This window comes from Thamnophis sirtalis, unplaced genomic scaffold (genome assembly GCF_051295495.1).
Source record: "Thamnophis sirtalis isolate CommonGarterSnake01/CBP01778 unplaced genomic scaffold, rThaSir2_p1.2 scaffold_9, whole genome shotgun sequence".
Classification (NCBI taxonomy): domain Eukaryota; kingdom Metazoa; phylum Chordata; class Lepidosauria; order Squamata; family Natricidae; genus Thamnophis; species Thamnophis sirtalis.
In genome coordinates, this window is record NW_028261389.1 from 65,339,853 (window position 1) to 65,360,366 (window position 20,514).

Here is a 20,514-nt window from a genome sequence, read left to right on the forward strand (position 1 = left end):
ACCCTCTCCTAGGAAAATGAGATGTTTTAGGAAATATTAAAAGAGCAGAATATTTCCCCTAACAGGGAGGTAGAAACTCATCCCCCCCCCATGCCAATGGACCATAAAGGCCTGGGCCAGTCTATTCTACACAACAAAGATCTGTATCCTTCAGGCAGAGCCATAATAGGAATCCCAAAGCCTTTTCATTGCATCATCGCCCAGCAAGTGTCATCCAAGCTTGGGACTCAGGACAGCCTACAGAATTGCCCCTGCATGGTCCCATGGGAGTCTGACACCAATCAGAATGCAAGCTCAAATTCAAAAGCCCAGAGAGGGTATAAAACTCAGGCACTCTCAGCATCTCTGCCCTATTTTTCTTCACCCAACACCTTCAAGGCATGTGATTCTGTCCACCATTAAAACCATCTTTCCAAACAGCCCTGATGTTTTCGGTGTCTTTCTCTCCACTGGGAACTGAACCCAGATGGACATTTCTTCAAACAACAGCAAAGATGTTAAACAACACTCAGGTTTATCAGCCATCAAGAAGCACACAGAGATAACCATTCAAAAGAGAAAATCAAAAAGTGAAAAAAGGAAACAAAATGACCAAAAGATCTTCTCACCAGCAATCAACACCCAAATGAGCAGAGATTAACACCAAGGTTAACACTAAACCAATAATCAAGAAATAATCAATATCCCAATCAAAGAACTACTAATGCAGAGGAACAAGTGAAGTATTACAACTGCCTAATAAAAGAACCATCAAGACCCCCTCAACCAACTCTGCAAGAGCAAGCCACAGTCAAATGAAAGCTAACAACACTCCCTTCTGGCAATGATAATGTTACCTAATTTGGTAATGAAATGTCTTCAAGAAGCTCAGCAAGCACCAAGAACCACACAGCTCCATCCTGAGCTACATTTTCTTCTAAAACACTTACACTATTTTAATAATATAAAGGAAAGAAATCATATACAATAAACTTCTTCTACAGGAACATTTAGAATGAAAGCTGTAATGCCAAGGGAACAGGTTTATTCTCCAAGGACATTTGAATAACACACAACTTCCCTTCCATATCATCATTATAACCTTTTTCTATACTCAGAGCAGGTTGTAGGGTTACTGACTGGTTCAAGGCCACTAGTGAGCTTCATAGTCAAGACAAGATTTACAACTTGGTTATATTCATTCAGAATCTGGTACACTATGGATGGAATCACACTGAGTGCCCAGGAGGTTTTACTGTGCATAATTGAAAAGCCAGTGGCCTAAAAAACAGTCTTGAAATATGACTGGAGAAACATGGGACACAGTCTACAATCAGACTTCTTGGATTATATTGTTACTTCAGGGTTCTGAAGGATGCCCTAATTAACTCATGAGCCTCGAGCCAAATTTCAAAAGAAATCCAGTTATTTATTAGGAGCATCATGTCAGCACTGTTCCAGTTTGAGGTCAACTCTGCTGCACATGGTTTATGAGTCAATTGTGACCCTGTTTCTTCCCTCCTCCCAGAGTGTATCATTAATCACATTGTCCAATGAGGCACTTTCGTGGGCTGTAAAACCCACACCTTTCAGGCTGGCTCCAGTAATCTGAGATCCTTCTTTGATCAAGGTATGGGGGGAATGTGCTTCTGAACGTGGCTGCTGAACTGCTCCATCAGTTCTCCCCCCTTCCTGCCCATGGCAACTTGAGAGCAGGCCATGATTGCTTTGCGAGTTGACAGTTACAAAGCACTTAGCCTATTACATATGAATGGAAGGGTGGGTGAGTGAAAAGTAAAGGGATATAACCAAGAAATTGCCTTAATATTCTGTAGGAAAATCAGAATATCAACATAATAAGATTTTTTTGTAAAATGTTCTACATATGAACAGCCCCAAATATGTAGTTACCATAAAAAGGAACACTTCGACCATATTACAGTATTATATTAAAAGCATTGTTTCCATAATTATCTGTATGAAGTGCTGATAGAGAAAGACTTCAACAGCCTTTCAATTGATAGGCTTTTATTCTAGGTACCCACTGGCTAAATTATCCTCACTCTTGCTGAAAACTGTCTGTAGCAAGTAATTCTTTCTGACAATAGAGATACTTATCTTGTGTTAAGTACATCTGCTAATTTGCTGACATCTATGATAATATCCCATTCATGAAACTAAACAGATGGTACTGCTTAGAATACGGTAAACTATTTTTTCCACTCATTTTGCTCTCTGAGAACAAATTTAAGCTCAGTTAAGTTCTGAATGTAAAGTTAGGATTTCAGAACCTCAAGAAGGTTAACACTGTGTGACTTTGAAATATAGTCTATACTTGATCGGGGATTCAGTGGTCCATTCAATCCTTTCTTTAATTTCATTTCCACCTTTCATTTGTCTTTCTAGCATGAATTCCTAGGCAAATGGTATATGGTGTTGCCATCTAGAAGAGAAATGACTTCTATAAGCAAGTAATAACCAAAACATGGCTTTGCAAAATAAAGAAAGGAAGGAAGGAAGGAAGGAAGGGAAAAAGAAAGAAAGAAAGAAAGAAAGAAAGAGAAGGAAAGAAAGAAAGAAAGAAAGAAAGAAAGATAGATAGATAGATAGATAGATAGATAGATAGATTTTTATTTCCAGATATCATAAACTATCATGTCATTAGGGGTGACACAATAGCAGTTTTCCAATATCTCAGGGGCTGCCACAAAGAAGATGAAGTCAAACTATTCTCCAAAGCACCTGAGGGTAGGACAAGAAGCAATGGGGAAAACTAATCAAGGAGAGAAGCAACTTAGAACTGAGGAGAAATTTCCTGACAGTGAGAACAATTAATCAGTGGAACAACTTGCCTCCAGAAGGTGTGAATCAGTGGTGGGTACTGGATCCCATTCCAACCAGTACACGCATGCTTCTTAGTGCCTCCGCAAGCACTGCACGATGCTCCAGCTACTCAGTGGAGTGTCGTGCAGGTGCTGTATGCACTGTGCGCGTGCGCAGAAGCACCAGAAACCTAAAAGAACGGTAAGGAGCTCAGGTGGGCGGATGGGCCATCTGGAGCACCATACGAGAAACGTATCTGGTGCTCTGGGCAGGCTCCGGTACACCCATACTGGGGCGTACCACCTGCAACCCACCACTGATGTGAATACTTCAACACTAGAAGTTTTTAAGAAGATGTTGGATAACCATTTATCTAAAGTGGTGTCGGGTTGCCTGCCTAAGCAGGGGGTTGGACTAAAAGACCTCCAAGGTTCCTTCCACCTCTAATATTTTATTCTATTCAGATAACTAAACCCAAACAGGAAATGCTTGCCTTACATCTTTATTTGTTAAGTATATGCTGTATCACTTTTCTTTAATGTGCTCCTGTGGGCTAAACTAAAAGTGACAATAATTGCACAGATGCAATTAAATATGAGTATTTTGGCTAAGGAGAAGCTTGGACTGCATTCATGTCTTTAAGAAGGAAGAGCTGAGGTTTTTATTTTCTACCCAAGCCATGGACTGCATAAAAATCCCTTTTGCACTGTTGCTATTTGAAATTGAAGGCACTCTTCCACTTACAGCAGTGGGACTTCTTTGAGATGCAAATAGTGACTTGACAAACAGAAAAACTGAAATTAAATTAAAGAAAAATGATGGAACTCTGACAGAGAAGGAGAAATTGTCTTCCAGAAGGGCTCAATCCCAAGATTGTTCTGGCTTTCCCAAAGCTACTATTTGCATAACAAAAATAGAGGTATTAATTGAATTTATGTGATTCACATTACATTTAATTTGGCCATTATGAAACAAACAAGACAAGTTTCCAATATACAAAAGCTTTGCTCTGCTGGCAAAAGTAGAAGGGCATCAGAGGACATTTTGATTTAGGCTTAGGGAAGGAGTTGAATTTCTTTGCCCCAATCTTCCTTTTACTGAATTCTAACCCTCACTGTTGTATCCATGATTCCCTGTTGCTTTCATATCATTAAGTCAGTGAAATTCCTGATATGATATATCTATCATGTTTCCCCAAAAATAAGACAGGTCTTATTTTCCTTTGACCCCCCCCCCAAATAAAAACTTGGCCATATTTTTGTGGAGGTCATTATTTTTGAGGTGCAGGAGGTGGTAAGTGTGGTCACCTCATAGCTGTTGCTATGTTGCAATATTTTCAGGGAGGGCTTATTTTCAGGGAAGGGCTTATTTTAGTGCATGCACTCAAAAGCTTGATTGGGCTTATTATCCAGGGAGGTCTTATTTTGGGGGAAATAGGGTACCATTCTTGTTATTCTGAATCAGTGGTGGGTTGTAGGCAGTACGCCCTGGTACGTGCGTACCGGAGCCAGCCCGGAGCACCGGATACCATTCCGGTATGGTGCTCCAGAGGGCCCATCCACCTGCCCGAGCTTCTTACTGGTCTTTTAAGTCTTCTGCACTTCTGTGCACATGCACGGTGCATACAGCGCCTGCGCTCTGCTCCGCTGAGCAGCTGGAGCATCGTGGAGGCACTAAGATGCATGCACACTGCCCGTGTCCATGTGGACACTGCCGGGCCCGTTCCAACTGGTATGGTTGGAATGGGATCCGGAACCCACCACTGTTCTGAATGCACATAAAAATACAAATCATTGGCCAGGATATACTATCATGAGGATAATCTTGATGCTATTTTTACATGAGAAGGCCTTATAGCATATAGCACTATTTAATTCATGATTTAAGGTTGGAGAATGGAAATTTCCTCTGACTGGTAAGAGGAGAGCCTTCATTGCCTTTCAACTGCCCAGCTAGAATGAGTACATTTAAGGCAGTGATGGTGAACCTTTTAGGCACAGAGTGCCCAAACAGGAAGGTGTGCGCGAGTACCAGAGTGCCGGAAACCTGACAACTAGCTGACTGGCGTACATGTGCACCTCAGAAACATAACGACCAGCTGGCTGGAGTGCATGTGCACCTTGGAAACCCGATGACCAGCTGGCTGGCATGGATGTGTGCATCACAAATCCGATGACCAGCTGGCTGAGCTGGGGTGACAGCACACGTGACCACAGAGAGGACTCTGTATGCCACCTCTGGCACACGAGCTATAGGTTCGCCATCACAGATTTAAGGTAAAGTGAAAGTTGTTCCTTCACACTTAACAGTTTCATAGGAAATGGTATCACCTAAGTGAGCTTGCTAAGTGGGGTCAAACCTTATCAGTATTTGGATGGGAGATAGATGAAAAAAAAATCTCAGGCTTGTTGGCTAGAGCCGAGGTGGCGCAGTGGTTAAATGCAACACTGCAGGCTACTTCAGCTGACTGCAGTGTTGCAGTTCGGCTGTTCAAATCTCACTGGCTCAGGGTTGACTCAGCCTTCCATCCTTCCGAGGTGGGTAAAATGAGGACCCGGATTGTTGTTGGGGGCAATATGCTGACTCTGTAAACCACTTAGAGAGGGCTGAAAGCCCTATGAAGCGGTATATAAGTCTAACTGCTATTGTTATTGGCTAGAGTAAGAAGTTAAACTAATCATCCTGGAAGAATGCAATGATAAATCATTTCCATGCTATAGGGGAAAAAATAACAGATGTACCACAAAGACCTGCCTTTGATTCTAAGAGATATATTTCTAAAATTATTTCAGTACTGCTGCATTTATAAGTTCTCACTGAGAATTTTTACATTGGCCTTCTTAGCTCACTAGAAACAAGAAAAGTTACAAAATCGGCAAAACAGAGTGTCTTAAGCACACATAGCAGTAGGAAGACACAAAACATTAACAAGATTGGGCAAAGACAACGATCTGCTTAGCATAGAAAGGATAGCAAAGGATAGACACATTAATTTGTCTGGGTGGTTTTCGATAGCTGACGCAGATTGGGCACTATGATGGAGAGTACAGTATATAGTTGAGTACCATACCTAAGCATGTAATAAGGACATTTGGAAACTGACTTCTGGTGAGGACCTCGGGATTTAGATTGGTCAAAACAAGAATGAACCTAGAATAAGTGTGCCACACACATCCCACCCCCATCCCCTTTCATCTTTCACTTAAATACTTCTTTTCATAATCACTGACTGGACAAATTATCACACATACTTTTCAGTTGCCATGGTACAGAAAAGAGGCTGAGGCCCTTGAAAGAGGGCAGAGTAGAGCAACAAATATGACCAACGAACTGGAGGCTAAACTGTAGGATGAACAGCTAAGGGAACTTGATACATCTAGCTTGTGGAAGAGAAGTATGATAACTGTCTTCCAGTTCTTGAGAGGCTACTACAGAGATGAGGAACTTGAGCTTTTTCCAAAGTACCTGAGGGCAAGATGAGAAGTAATGGGTGAAAGACAGTGGTGGATTCCAAATCTTTTCCTACTGGTTCTATGAGACAGAGTGCCCTTGGTGTCCGCACTGGTGAGTTGAGCTATTTTTTGCTCAGCTGAGGCACAGCAATCCCCACTGCCACACGGATATAGCTCAGCTAAAAAAACAAGGGAATATAGGACAGGGAACGACGGGGGCGGGAGGGCAGAGCCAATCAGAAGTGGTATTTGCCAGTTCTCTGAACTACTCAAAATTTCCACTACCGGTTTGCCCGAACCAGTCTGAACCGGCTGAATACCACCTCTGGTGGAAGGTCATTAAAAAGAGATCCATTATAGAATTAAGGAGAAATTTCCTGACAGTGGGACGTATTAATGAATGTAACAGTTTGCCTTCAGAAGTTGTGGGTATTCCCATTACTAGACGTTTTCAGCATAGATTGGGCAACCATTTGTTTCAAATGTTATACAGTCTCCTGCTCAAGAAGGATGTGGACTAGAAGACCTTTGAAAGCCCTTCCCAACCATGTTATTTTATCTTCTATGTTCTACTTCCTCTCTGAAATTGTTTTTGTTTTGATTTCTCATTTCTTGGTTAGATTTCAATTGCCACCAGCTTTCTTTGCTTAAGACAATAATGAATTCTTTTCACAATAATTGACTGGGAATGCCAGATAAATCAAACTTCCAACATGCAGGTTGCTCATCTTACTACTTTAAGCCAACCGAGCCTCTGCAAGAATGAATGACCTTATTGTAAAGTGGGAGCAGATCCCACTGTTGCGGTCTGCTCTTGATCACTGTGCCATTTTCGACAGCATTTTTACCATCTGTTTAACAAACAGAGAAGACCCACAGGGATCCAAATCTACCTACACCATGCCCCTGTGCCCAGTCAACTTTCCTTAAAATCATTGCCATCTTGCTCTTCCATGTAATTAGCACTCATGGCAATCAGCGGGATACATGTTGTTTTTAATAAGCAGAGGAACAGCTTCTGGGAGCACTCGTTGGTATATGGACCTGTAAAATTTTAAATATTACAAGAATCAAATCCTTTATGAAAATATAATACCTTTGGCATAGTTAAGGATGAAGGATGTTTAAACAACTGTAGTCAACTAAAAGTGGAGGTATGATGATGTTAACATGGTAAACATTTGAGTTAAGATATTTGAATTAATATGAATTAATGGAAGAGATGCACAAAAACTTGTTGTAACCAGCTGATATACTTTTTTATAACATATACTTGTTGTGGTTTTTTCCTCTGTCTTGTTTTTTGTTCTTTTTTGTTTTGATTTTTTTTTCTCCCTACTGTTGTGGGCATGTGTTGTTTATGTAACAAAAAAAAATAAAAAAAATATTTTAAAAAAAGATAATATAATACCATCATTATTAAAATTTTAAATATTTTTGAAAGTAAAATATACAGTACAAACCACAGGCATGGAGAGAATGAATACATCATTAGTGGATCCAATTTAAAATGCTACCATTTTTTTCAGGATATTTCAAGTGACTTTTAGAAGCTGCAGAAATGGAAGCACATATGAATCATTCTTTGGATTTATGTCCCTTCTTTCATTCAGCGCTGATACGGAATTCTGGCCAGTATGAGCCATGGATGTTTGTCTTATACAATACTATGAGATGGTTATCATTCTATCATTTTTTTAGGATGGTTGCTATATTTGTAAAAGAAATTTGCTATGAATTTGGGTTTTTTTAGAATGAAAATTATATGACTTGCAGTGACACTTGTAAGCAATAATTCACAGAATCTAGCAGTGCCAGACATTCATAGCAAAACATTTTGTACAAGAGGTATCTACAATAAAAGATGTGTACCCAAAAATAATTCTTGTTACAGTTACGAGATGTGTGTGTGTGTGTGTGTGTGTGTGTGTGTGTGTACACACACATATGTATATATGCTGGTCTTGTTGTATTCGGGTCTTTTCCCATGTAAGATTGAGATTGTCTTGGCAACATTTTGGCGAGGTCTCACTCGCTAACTTCAGGTTGGGTTTTGGGCACTCCAGCCAGCATACCTACACCCGTGAAAATACGAAAACAAATATGTATATATGTGTATATATACAGTACATACACACACATACACACATATATACACTTATACAGAGAGAGAGAGAGAGAGAGAGAGAGACAGAGACAGAGACAGAGAGAGACAGAGCATGTTTGGGGGTAGGGGAATGTATATAATGGAGAGAATATATATAAAAATCTGGAATAGTTTCCTTTAAAAGTGCTATGGATTAGATAGAATTATGCAGTACTTGTGTTGGATTCATTAGTCAAAGTCAGGGAAACTTTCAAGTGAACAAATATATATATATATATATATATATATATATATATATATATATATATATATATATATATATATATATATATATATATATATATATATATATATACACACACACACACACACACACACACACACACACACACACACACACACACACACACAAGGCGGGGCATAACCTTTTCCTAGGGGGTCACAGCAACACTTGTAATAACAACACAAATAATTCATACACCATTCGAAATCCCATCAAAAACTGAGTTTATTGACACGATTTAATAGTCAGTATGACCACCATTAGCCCTTCGAACAGCATTCAAACGAGGTGGATAAGAACACAACAAATCTTCAAACAGTTCCGTTCGATTTTCCAGATTTTTCAACACAGTTTCCAAATTCATTCTCAAAGTTTCAACCGAAACAAATTTAACATTTAATAGCTCATTCAATTCAGTTTTTTATGGGCTTTAAAATGAGGTGTCGCGGAAGTTGTAAACTGCTGTCGATCTTGCTGTGACCCCCTAGGAAAAGGTTATGCCCCGCCCTCTGGAAAATCTGGAAAATCGAACGGAACTGTTTGAAGATTTGTTGTGTTCTTATCCACCTCGTTTGAATGCTGTTCGAAGGGCTAATGGTGGTCATACTGACTATTAAATCATGTCAATAAACTCAGTTTTTGATGGGCTTTCGAATGGTGTATGAATTATTTGTGTTGTTATTACAAGTGTTGCTGTGACCCCCTAGGAAAAGGTTATGCCCCGCCCTGTGTATATATATATATATATATATATATATATATATATATATATATATATGTATGTATGTATGTATGTATGTATGTATGTATGTATGTATGTATGCATGCATGCATGCATGCATACATGCATGCATGCATACATATTTAGAGTCACAACCCCTGGTAAGCCCCAATTATGGGAGAAAGCTAACTGCTTCCATCATCTGTCAATCGGCTCGTCACAAGAGTATATATACCTTCTTCCCTGGCTTCAGCTGATAAGGAGGAGACCTGTGGCTTAATGGCTAAGACATTTGCCTAAGATGCAATACAGCACAGGTTCGAATCCCAGTACACACACACACACACACACACACACATATAACAAATATATATTTGTAAAAAAATGTAGAAGTAATAGACTTGTAGAAATTGTGATAAAGTAATATAGGCAACACTAGCATAACTTTGGATCTAATCTGAATTCTACCCATTCGTGGACAACATATTTCAATGCCTTTAATGTATGTATAGATTCAGAGTTTGCATACATTATAACAAATCACTAAATTAAACCAGCATTTAGCTATTCCGCTGGTTCTCATCTCAAAATGTAAACTTGGTGTGTGCATGTCTCCAAATCAGACTTGATTCCTGGGGGTGGGGGGATGGGGGGGACTTTTTCAGAAGTGATAAAAGCAGCACTGCAACATTGTGACACAAGCCACTCCCTTTTTGTATGTCATAGTGACATTGCACAGATACTCAAAGCTGTGGAGTGAACAGCCTGAGGATGTCGTCTCTGGTTTTTCTTCCCAACTGCTGGTACTTGGACTTCTTCCACTCAGTGGATCTAAACTGCTTGTCTCCTTTGATGAAACTGGTCACTTTAAGAAATTGTGGTCTGGATATCCACCTCACTAGATGGATCAGACCAGGAAATCAACTCCACAGGAAGCACAAACTATTTCTATTTTGAGTGGTTGTGATAGCAGAATCGTATAGGATTAGTTGCTCTGTATCTCCACTCCCTTTTTATAGTGCATTAGTGAGTCACTTTTGAATGTTATCTGGATGTTCTGAACCTTTAAAAACACTTCAGTTGCTATAGTCTGGCAAGATTTTTTCTACTGATGAACAACAATAAAGGTTAATCAGAAGTAACTCCAAACAATAAAGTTACTCAGAAATAACTCCTCGTCTCATTCTTGGTACTTGGGGCCTGACATTCTCGTGTGTGTGTGTGTGTGTGTGTGTGTGTGTGTCTCTCTCTCTCTCTCTCTCTCTCTCTCTCTCTCTCTCTCTCTCTCTCTCTCTTTGTCACTTTAACTCCAGTTCTTATAACTATTTGCTTTTTTCCTAAGATATTTAAACCCATTTTTCTGAAGTATGTCTCCGTGTGAGTATGTCTATGTGTTTAGGAGCTCAAGCACAAGGAAATGCTTCATGGAAGAATCTGGCTGATATTTCCCTGCTGTTAATAGAAGGAAAGGAAGCAGCACTTTGCTTAGACAATACTTGCAAATGTGTGTTTGTGTGTATGTGTGTTATGCGAGTGCCTCTGCGTATGTATACAAATGATGATGTAAAATTGAAGTGACACTTCTGGCTCCTACTATTTGCTTTGATTTTCTCTGTGAGAAATAGATCAATAGGTTATTAAACACATAACATTTTGTAATATTCTAAAGTGGTTGTGCTTTTGTTTATTGCCTTATGCACCAATGTTATTGGTGTGTGTCTCAAGAGCAGGAGCAAACACTGCAAGCATTAAATATTAAAGGTCATTTTGGATTACTATATTTTAACAATGAAACACATTGCATTTTGGCATTTTGAGAATAGAACAAAAAAAAATGGATACAATATGTCTGTGGAACAGTGTACCACTTTTCAATTAAAGTAAGCAACATCCAGGAAAGGTTGAACCCAATTTTATTAAACTATAACCTTATTCAAATGGAAACCTTGTAATTATTGGTAGCATGGACTACTTTGAAATTGAATTCATTAAAGTAAAAGGTTTGTCCCTCCTTGAATATCCACTTGCTTTATTTATTTGTTTAGTAAATTTATTCACCACCCATCTCACTGTCATGCAACTCTAGTTTTAATCTTAGTTTGCTAATATTCAGCCAATGGTAAAGGAAATGGGTGGAAAGTGGATGTTCTTTTCTGGGTATAGAAATTCCACAGTTGTACAAGTACTGTAAATTCTTCTTAGTTGTGCTAATCTTGGAGCATGTCTTTATCTGAAGAAAAATGATTTTGGAAAATGCATTATTTTGTGTAAATTGTCCTTATGTCATGTCTCTTAGATCCATATTGGGATGTTCCCATTTTGGTGTGGAGGGGGCCCTAGATGCTCTTTTAGAGTCTCTTTTCTGTTGTTCTGACCTAGATGTCCCAAGAGCATGAAGCAAACTCCTTTTAACAATTTACTGTGAATTCTGCTTATTCATATCTAACAAAATCTTTCGAGGGAAGCTCTACAGTCACAGATCTTATCAGGCTTGGCGATATCTGCAAAACTTGGCAAGGAGTCTCGGACAGTCACAAACCAATTAAGCAAACTAATTGTCTCCTGCAAACTCCACTCCCCTTTCGCTCCTCTTTTATTTCCTCTGGAGGGGCCATTCATTGTCGACCTGTAGCCTTACTCCAAAGTCGACCTTTGTTCTTTAGCTGTTCCCTTCATCTGGCAACTCTGCTCATGCACACACTGGGAACAGGCTCCAGCTGTTTAACTGCCTCACTGATCTCTGACTCTGAAGGCAGCTGATAACTGGCATATGGCTCTGGCCCCCCAGGGGTGGGTTTCAACCGGTTCGCGGCGGTCCCTGCGATCCGGTTGGTCGCCGAACCCGGAAGTAAGTAACTTCCGGGAACGGCGAAGGCCCCCCCCCGCGCCCGCTCCTTACCCGGTTTTGCCGAATTCTGCGCTTCCATGCATGCGCAGGACGCATACAGCACCTGCGCGATCCTCCAGGAGCAGCTGGAGCATCGCACAGACGCTAGTACGCATGCATGCGCCGCGCGCGTGCGCGAGGACGCCGCCGGCCTCGTTCCAACCGAACCGGTTGGAACGGGGCGAGAAACCCACCCCTGTGGCCCCCTCTCTGCCTCTGGCACAGAGCCCTTATCAGAGCCTTCCTCAGACTCCAGGACTGGTCCATGTTCCTTCCCAACTTCCTCACTGTCCAAATCTGCTGCCAGCTTCATTGGCTGCTGGCAAGCCACAACACCTGTTTCTGGTCTTACTGTCACTTTGATATATCTGCATGGGAAAGGGAGGGGGAGAGATTGGCTGGGGCCATATGCTTTGTCTCAGCTCTGAAAGAATGGGCAGAGTGGTGCCCGAAAATAGCTTCTTATCACCTTCTCAGCTTGGGTCCTTCACACTGGTTTATTGCCTCACCTCAGATTAGACATGGGGGAGGGGTTTTCTGCAACATTTAACCTAATGGTTCTGAGTGGGAACTTCAGATCCTGCTTTGCTTTATTCACTATCACTTTCTCTCAATAAATGTTTCTTTTTGAAATAATGCCTGTTTCAAGAGTTCTGCTTTCTTGAAATGAAAGGAGAGGCAAGTCCTTACATCTTATATTTTCCTTTGTCAGCTCTCCTCTCCATCATGACTTTGCCATGAGTCAACATTTAATTATAAAAACATATATTGACAACAGTGACCAAGGTTCACCTAGTTAGGTTTCTGGAACTTCTCATAATAATGAACAACAAAGTCCATATTCCCATAAATACGGTTCAAGAGTAACTGATTTACCTTGTCAGATTATTGGCCTTTAAAAAAAATGCCATTGCTTTTCTTCAGAATAGGGCTGACTTGGAAACCAAATATTACTGTAACAGTAATAATGCTACAATGATTTAAAAATGAATTGGATAAGTTTTATCTGCCTCCCTACCCAGAACTTCAATTATCTTCATTATATATGGATTTAATTTAATTATTTAATAACTTGGATTCTACCTTTAAGATTGTAAAAGAAAAACTGCAGTTCAGTTATAGAATACATTTTGTTCCATAGGGAATACCTCATCTTAAGTCTCTCCATTCCAAGTTGCTTTTGGGAAATAGAAGTGTGTGTGTGTGTGTGTGTGTGTGTGTGTGTGTGTGTGTGTGTGTGTGTGAGAGAGAGAGAGAGAGAGAGAGAGAGAGAGAGAGAGAGAGAGAGAGAGAGAGAGAGAGAGAGATTAATTTGTTCACAGTGCAAATTTTAGAGAATAAAGAAAAATAATAAATAGATAAGAAACAAAATATGGAAATGAAGGAAAACAGAAACAAAAAAGGAAGAATAAAAAAACATTATTATATAAAAAAGAAACTTCTGAACTTCCTAACAAGGATTATTCATGCATTTACACTTTGACCCCCCTCTCTCATAGTTTAGATTGTAATTTCCTTCTTTCCATAGTCTACCCCTTCTAATCGTAAAACACATACAGTAAATCACAGGTTCATTTTTCTTCTTTCTTCAGCAAAACGTCCAGAAGGAGTTTCCAGTGGCTAATAAATTAGGTTATTGTCCTTTCCCTAATGAGACAAGTCAATTTTGCCATCTTTGCTAATTCTGCAATCTTCACTATCTGTTACTCCATTGTGGATATTTCAGAGCCTGCAGTTGTCAGATCTACAACTTCAGCTATTTCTGGGAATTGAGCCAATTTATTGCTGACTCTGCTGTACTGCATGTGAAATTTGGTCTTTTACTTTGTTTTTAGCAGAACTTGTGGAAAGTTAATTATTCAATTAGCAGGAGTCTTTCCCCTGCCTCCTAGCAACTTTTTCCATCCCATCCCAGAAGCTGATTCATTAAAATATTATTGGAAATAAGGACAAATGTAAGTTCAAAATGCTTTGGAGAGATTGGGGATGGATGACAGCAATATAGGTTAATTCAGGAGAAGCAGCAGAATTTTGGGTCCTCTTATTTTTAAACCAAGATTGCTCACAAATGAGCAATCAAAGTCCAATAAAACTGTAACAATTCTACATGATCACCAATGTTCAGATAAGCTTGAAATAGTTTATAAAATAAAGCAATCTTAAACCCGAAACCTGTATTTGGCAATATTACCCAGTAAGGGAGAAACCATAATGTGGAAGAAGATTGCTTTTCTCCAGAGGAAAGGTTCTAGACTATTTAATTTAAAAATGTGGACTGATGACTCCACACTTTCTATGTATGAATTGACCTTTTACTGACAATGTAAAGGTCTGATCAATATGATTCCTTGTGGTCAAGGAATTGTATTGTGTTTAAGACTTGAACTGCATTATATTTAAATATAAAACTTCTTCCTTCCCCCCTTCTTTCCTCCCTCCTTCTTTCTTTCCTTCCTTTTTCTCTCTCTTCCCTTTTTCTTCCTTCCTTCTTTTCTTCCTTCCTTCCTCTCTCTTTCCTTCCTTCCTTCCTTCCTTCTTTCTTTCTTTTTTTCTTTCCTTCCTCTTACTTTTTTTTCTTTCATTCATTTCTGGGTTTATTAATATTCATTTTCTTTGGTAGATCAAAATATTTTTTTAAAAAAAAAAGAGGTCATAAGGTGAAAAATATTTTAGTAAATTAATAAAATGCAACACTGACACCAAAGCATTGTGTTGGATGGCCCTTCTCTTCTTTCCACAAGCACTGGAGAAAAGCAACACATTAGAAATTGTACAAAAAGACTAAGCCAGAAGTAATGGGGGTGGGAGGAAATTGGTCTCATGTTAGCTGATCGAATGATTGCACAATTCATTCTTTAACTTGCAAAGGTCAAGAACCTTTTAACCTTTATGGCTAAAATGACAACAGGCCATCCTAACAGACAATATGGCATCAACCTGCCTTCCTGAATGATAATTCAAAGGCCATATATAGTCCATTAATCTTTTTTGCGTTGACTCAAGATGTAGACATTGCTACCCTACTGCTGGTAGCCTTTGGAAGCCAGGAAATCAACAACAAGCAGAGTCGTAGCTTGTTTTAAAAAACAATGTCCATTCTCAATGCAATGTTCCAATGCAGCTCTTTCTTTCTTTCTTTCTTTCTTTCTTTCTTTCTTTCTTTCTTTCTTTCTTTCTTTCTTTCTTTCTTTCTTTTTCCTTCCTTCCTTCCTTCCTTCCTTCCTTCCTTCCTTTTAATGCTGCCAAGTAGAATCCTCATGAAAAAGAGGCTGGCTAAACAGATCAGAAAGAGATATATAAGGAAAGTTATATTTTTATCTTGACCTTTTACACCATTGCCAATTTTCCCACTTTGTAAAGTTGTACTTTGCAGTGTGTATATTCACCTTGGTTTTAGACACAGTGGTGGAAGCCAACTGGACATTCCACAGGGGGGATGAGTGTGCAATTATCTAGCTGCTGTGATATTAGTTTTATGGCTCGCCATATAACATGAACTTTCACAGTGATAAAAAGCCAGTTGGGAGTAACTAAGGAACCAGAGAGACTTTGGGTGTTACAAGATATTTAATTTGATAGCAAGGTTAAGAAGCTTGATTCAGTATAGTATACAGTCAAATAGTACCCTGAGCACTGGAGACTTTTATTAGAGTTCAGGTCTGCTTAAAGGCATAGATCCTGGTGGAATTTCTTTATATTGACAAATTGTTTAAAAACCAAGTTCAGTGCACAGATAACATTCAACCTTTTCTGTAATATCTGACCCCCAAGATTAAAACAGCAGGTATCATTGATTTAACAGTTAAATATCATTTTAGTGCAGATTCTCTCACCTATGAAATACTGACCCAATAAATTTCCAGAAAAAGCTGGTGTTCTTATAGGAATAGAAAACTCATGTAATTTTATATTCCAATTTATAGATTTCTAATTGCCCTTCTGTTTTCATGCTTTATTGATTCACAGAGCACATATTTAACATATTTGCCATTAACAATTAGCAATAATCACAAAGACATTAATGTTCCATAATCTGTTCATAATAACATTTATAAATCTAAGATCAGAACTATACGTTGCATGGTATAAAAGTGGTAAAAGAGCTACAACTTCTTTATATATATATATATATATATATATATATATATATATATATATATATATATATATATATATATATATGTGTGTGTGTGTGTGTGTGTGTGTGTGTGTGTGTGTGTGTGTGTGTGTGTGTGTGTGTGTGTGTGTGTGTATGTGTGTGTGTGTGTGTTTTATTTGTGCTGATAAATAAATAAAGGGAGACTAGTATAGATCTATTTCAAGCTATTTAGCTCTCATCAGCTAGCCATTTAGCAATAGCAGTAGACTTATATACCGCTTCATAGGCCTTTCAGGCCTCTCTAAGCGGTTTACAGAGAGTCAGCATATTGCCCCCAACAATCTGGGTCCTCATTTTACCCACCTCGGAAGGATGGAAGGCTGAGTCAACCCTGAGCCGGTGAGATTTGAACCGCTGACCTGCTGATCTAGCACTAGCCTGCAGTGCTGCTTTTAACCACTGCGCCACCTTGGCTCTAAGCCATACCCTTACTGGGATTTGAACCTGTGCTATATTACATACTAGGCAGACATCTTAGCCATTAGGCCACAGGCTCTTATCTGTTATCAGCAATATATATATATATATATATATATATATATATATATATATATATATATATATATATGTGTATGTATGTATGTATGTATGTATGTATGTATGTATGTGTGTGTATATATATATATGTCTGTGTGTGTGTGTGTGTACACACACACACACACACACACACACACACACACACACACACACACACACACATATATATATATATATATATATATATATATATATATATATATATATATATATATTATTTCTGCAAAAACTTCTGTCTGATCAAAAATTGCACTGCATTTTAACTACAATGTGTTTATTTACCCTCACAAAAAAATTCTGAATAGTTGTATAATTTATATAATTTATATTGTGACATAAACATAATTGGGTATTATTCCTCCTTCAAGCCTCTTCTTAGTCTTTAAGATATTAATAGAGTTGAAAGGGTCACCTCTAGTCCAATCCCCCACCCAAGTAGGCGTTCCTGAACCCCTTCTGACAGATGGCAGTCAGAAAGCTTTCTTCTTGAAAGCTTCCAGTAATGAAGTTTTTCTGGAAAAAATCATTTAAAGTTTAAATGAAAAAAATAATAATCAAGAAAAGCAGAACATAAATATAACGTTTAAAAATAATAATACCACATAGGGATAAATATTAAATAAAATAAGCATGACTAAAATCATTAACCAAAAGAAATCTAACTAAAATATATCCAATGGCTTATAACTATGCATGGCAAAAATATTAATACTTGTGGCAGTTTTGATTTATGCTGCTCCTAAAAATAGGAGAAAATAATCTAATATATTCCTGGACATTTTGAAAAGTATATTAGAAAAAATAGGGAAGGAGATACAGAAAAAGAAGCTTGAGTTCCGTTGTATGTTCTCCATACCTCCTTATCAAAATTTACATAATTTCAGGCAAAAGAGCAAAAATAGCTATTTTGTGACTGACCATTTTGGTAATTCTCCCAGAAACTAAACTTGTTATTACTTTTATTTTTATTTTTTTCCCTGAAGATTTTTTTTTAACAAATGCTATCATGACTGCAGCTACTAAGATTGGTTTGGAAGTACAGGGAAGGGGAAAAGAAAAATACAAGATGGTAGTCCATTCATTGCAGGTTAAACCTTGTATGTTTTAGAATTCATCTACGTCAGACACATATACAAAGGAGTAAGTCTATGATTGTTCTTATAAGAATGATTTTCTTTGAAATGTTTGGCTCATGAAAGATTCTGTATGATTGTATTATCACACTTAACTTCCGAACAGGGAAATAATGTTGAAAACAAACTATTAATGTCATCCCGTAATGCAGGATTTTTCAATTTCCAATTAAAAATGGGGGGGAAAAAACATGGAGCTTTATAGTTGGAGACAGTGGTGGGATACTCCCAGTTTAACAACCAGTTCAATGATTGTGCAATTCTCTCTGTGTGCATGCATAGCTTGAAGAAATCTTCACTTCCGGGTTCCTTCAGAAAAGCAACATAGCTGATTCACATGGCAATCTCTCTGCCACCTGAATGAGCTGAGAAGATAAAGGTAGGAAAATAGCGCAGGCAGGCGGGCCCATCTGATTGTCGTGGCAAACTGGTTTGTTCCCAGTGTCAGGCATATAGCCATATTCCTTTTGGATCTTTGGCCTGCCACACTTTCTATTATTCTACTATGCTTTTTCTATTGTGGGAAAAATGGGAGGGGGGATTGTAGGAGTGAGATGTGATGTAGCCATAACAAAAATCTTTGTAGAAAGCCAAGGTCATCCTTCGTCTTTGCATCTCTGCACCTGACTGGAACTGTCAGCACAGCGGTGGATGATTGGACCATGTGATGGACTTGTGGCTGTGGGGATAAGATCTTGAACTTTCAACTGGGTGGGGAAAACCGGGAAGTTTTCCGCTTCGGGTTTTCCCAGATTTACCAACATGACTCGCTTAATAAATTGGAACTTTGAGTAATACTTTGCCTTGAACTTTGATTTAATTTTGGATGCTATTTGGAACCCTGACACCCAACTGACCATCGGAGCTACCAGTTTTCCCAAACTGGTCCAAACTGGTAGAATCCTATACCTGATTGGAGGGCAAATAATCATTGATTTCTATGTTTACTTTGTAAGTGGGCACACTTCAAAAATTCAAATAAAGATCTGGAAGTAGGAATAACTTGCTAAGCATTTACGTTCTTCTGAGGCTGTTCAGAATGTTATTTCCACTCTTTTACTTTGCTGTTCAACTGCTTGATCTCACTTAGTGTAAGGCTTCCTTTCCGTCCTTGTTTCATCTCACTTGCAAGGAGACTGCAGCTGCCAGTTCTGCCCACATAGAGTTATTTTTCATGTAGCCGCCTTGCCTTTTCTCACAACTCTGGGGAATTGAGGAACAGATTATCTGGTAAAGGAATGGGAGGAGGATCAGGGCTACTTACTTATATTCTGAGTTAAAGAGCTGATCCGTTTACAATAGTTTGGTGTTGTGTTATAATCACTGGAAAGTGTTCCTTTAGATTTGTTTCTTGGTTAGATTTCCCCCCCCCCCCATCTTTACTTCAAGATCTCACAATGGATCTTCACTGACCTTTTTCTCAGTACCTTGAAGTTATCTAGAATTAACATAGAGCATGGGTGTCCTGAAGGTGCTTTTTCAGGAGGCAACAGGACTTTCATTCTTCACTTCTCATCCAAGAAGCTTCTTCAGCTCTGATAGATAGTGGGGAATGGAAGGATTTATATTCCTTGCTATTCCACTATCCTGTCAGAGCTTAAGAAGCTTCTTGGGTGAGATGTGAGATGTCTTCAAAAGAAAAAAAAACAAGAAAGTCCAGTTGCCTCCTGAAAAAGCACTTTGGGACAACCAGGACCTGGATGATTGAGAATCTCCACAGATGCAGAGCATGTGTGTTAGGGCTACCTCATAAATATTGCAGTGTGGGTGGGTGGTACCTATTCCTAACCACAATGTCACCAAAATAATGAAAAGGATGTACGATCTTATGATGTCTTTCATTTTACTTATTTAAAACATTTATATAGCCTTCTTTCTTATCTCAAACTCTGGATGACAAAATTCAAATGTGATGCATGTATCACAACATTAAGGTAAAGGTAAAGGCTCCCCTCACACATATGTGCTAGTCATTCCTGACTCTAGGGGGCGGTGCTCATCTCCGTTTCAAAGCCAAAGAGCCAGTGTTGTCCAAAGATGTATCTGTCGTCATGTGGCTGGCATGACTAAATACTGAAGGCACACAGAATACTGTTACCTTCCCACCAAAGGTAGTTCCTATTTTTCTACTTACATTTTTACATACTTTTGAATTGCTAGATTGGCAGAAGCTGGGACAAGTAACAGGAACTCATTCTGTTACATGGCACTCAAGATTGGAACCACCGAACTACCAATCTTTCTGATTGACAATATCAGTGTCTTAGCCACTGAGCCACTATGTCCCTCTCACAACATTGCAATAATGCAAATCTCATACTTGCATCATAACATTGCAATGCATGTTTCTTCACTTATCATTTCCATAAATGTGTTCAGTAAGTACCACATAAAGCCTTCCTATGGGTAGTGTATAACAGGGGTCTCCAACCC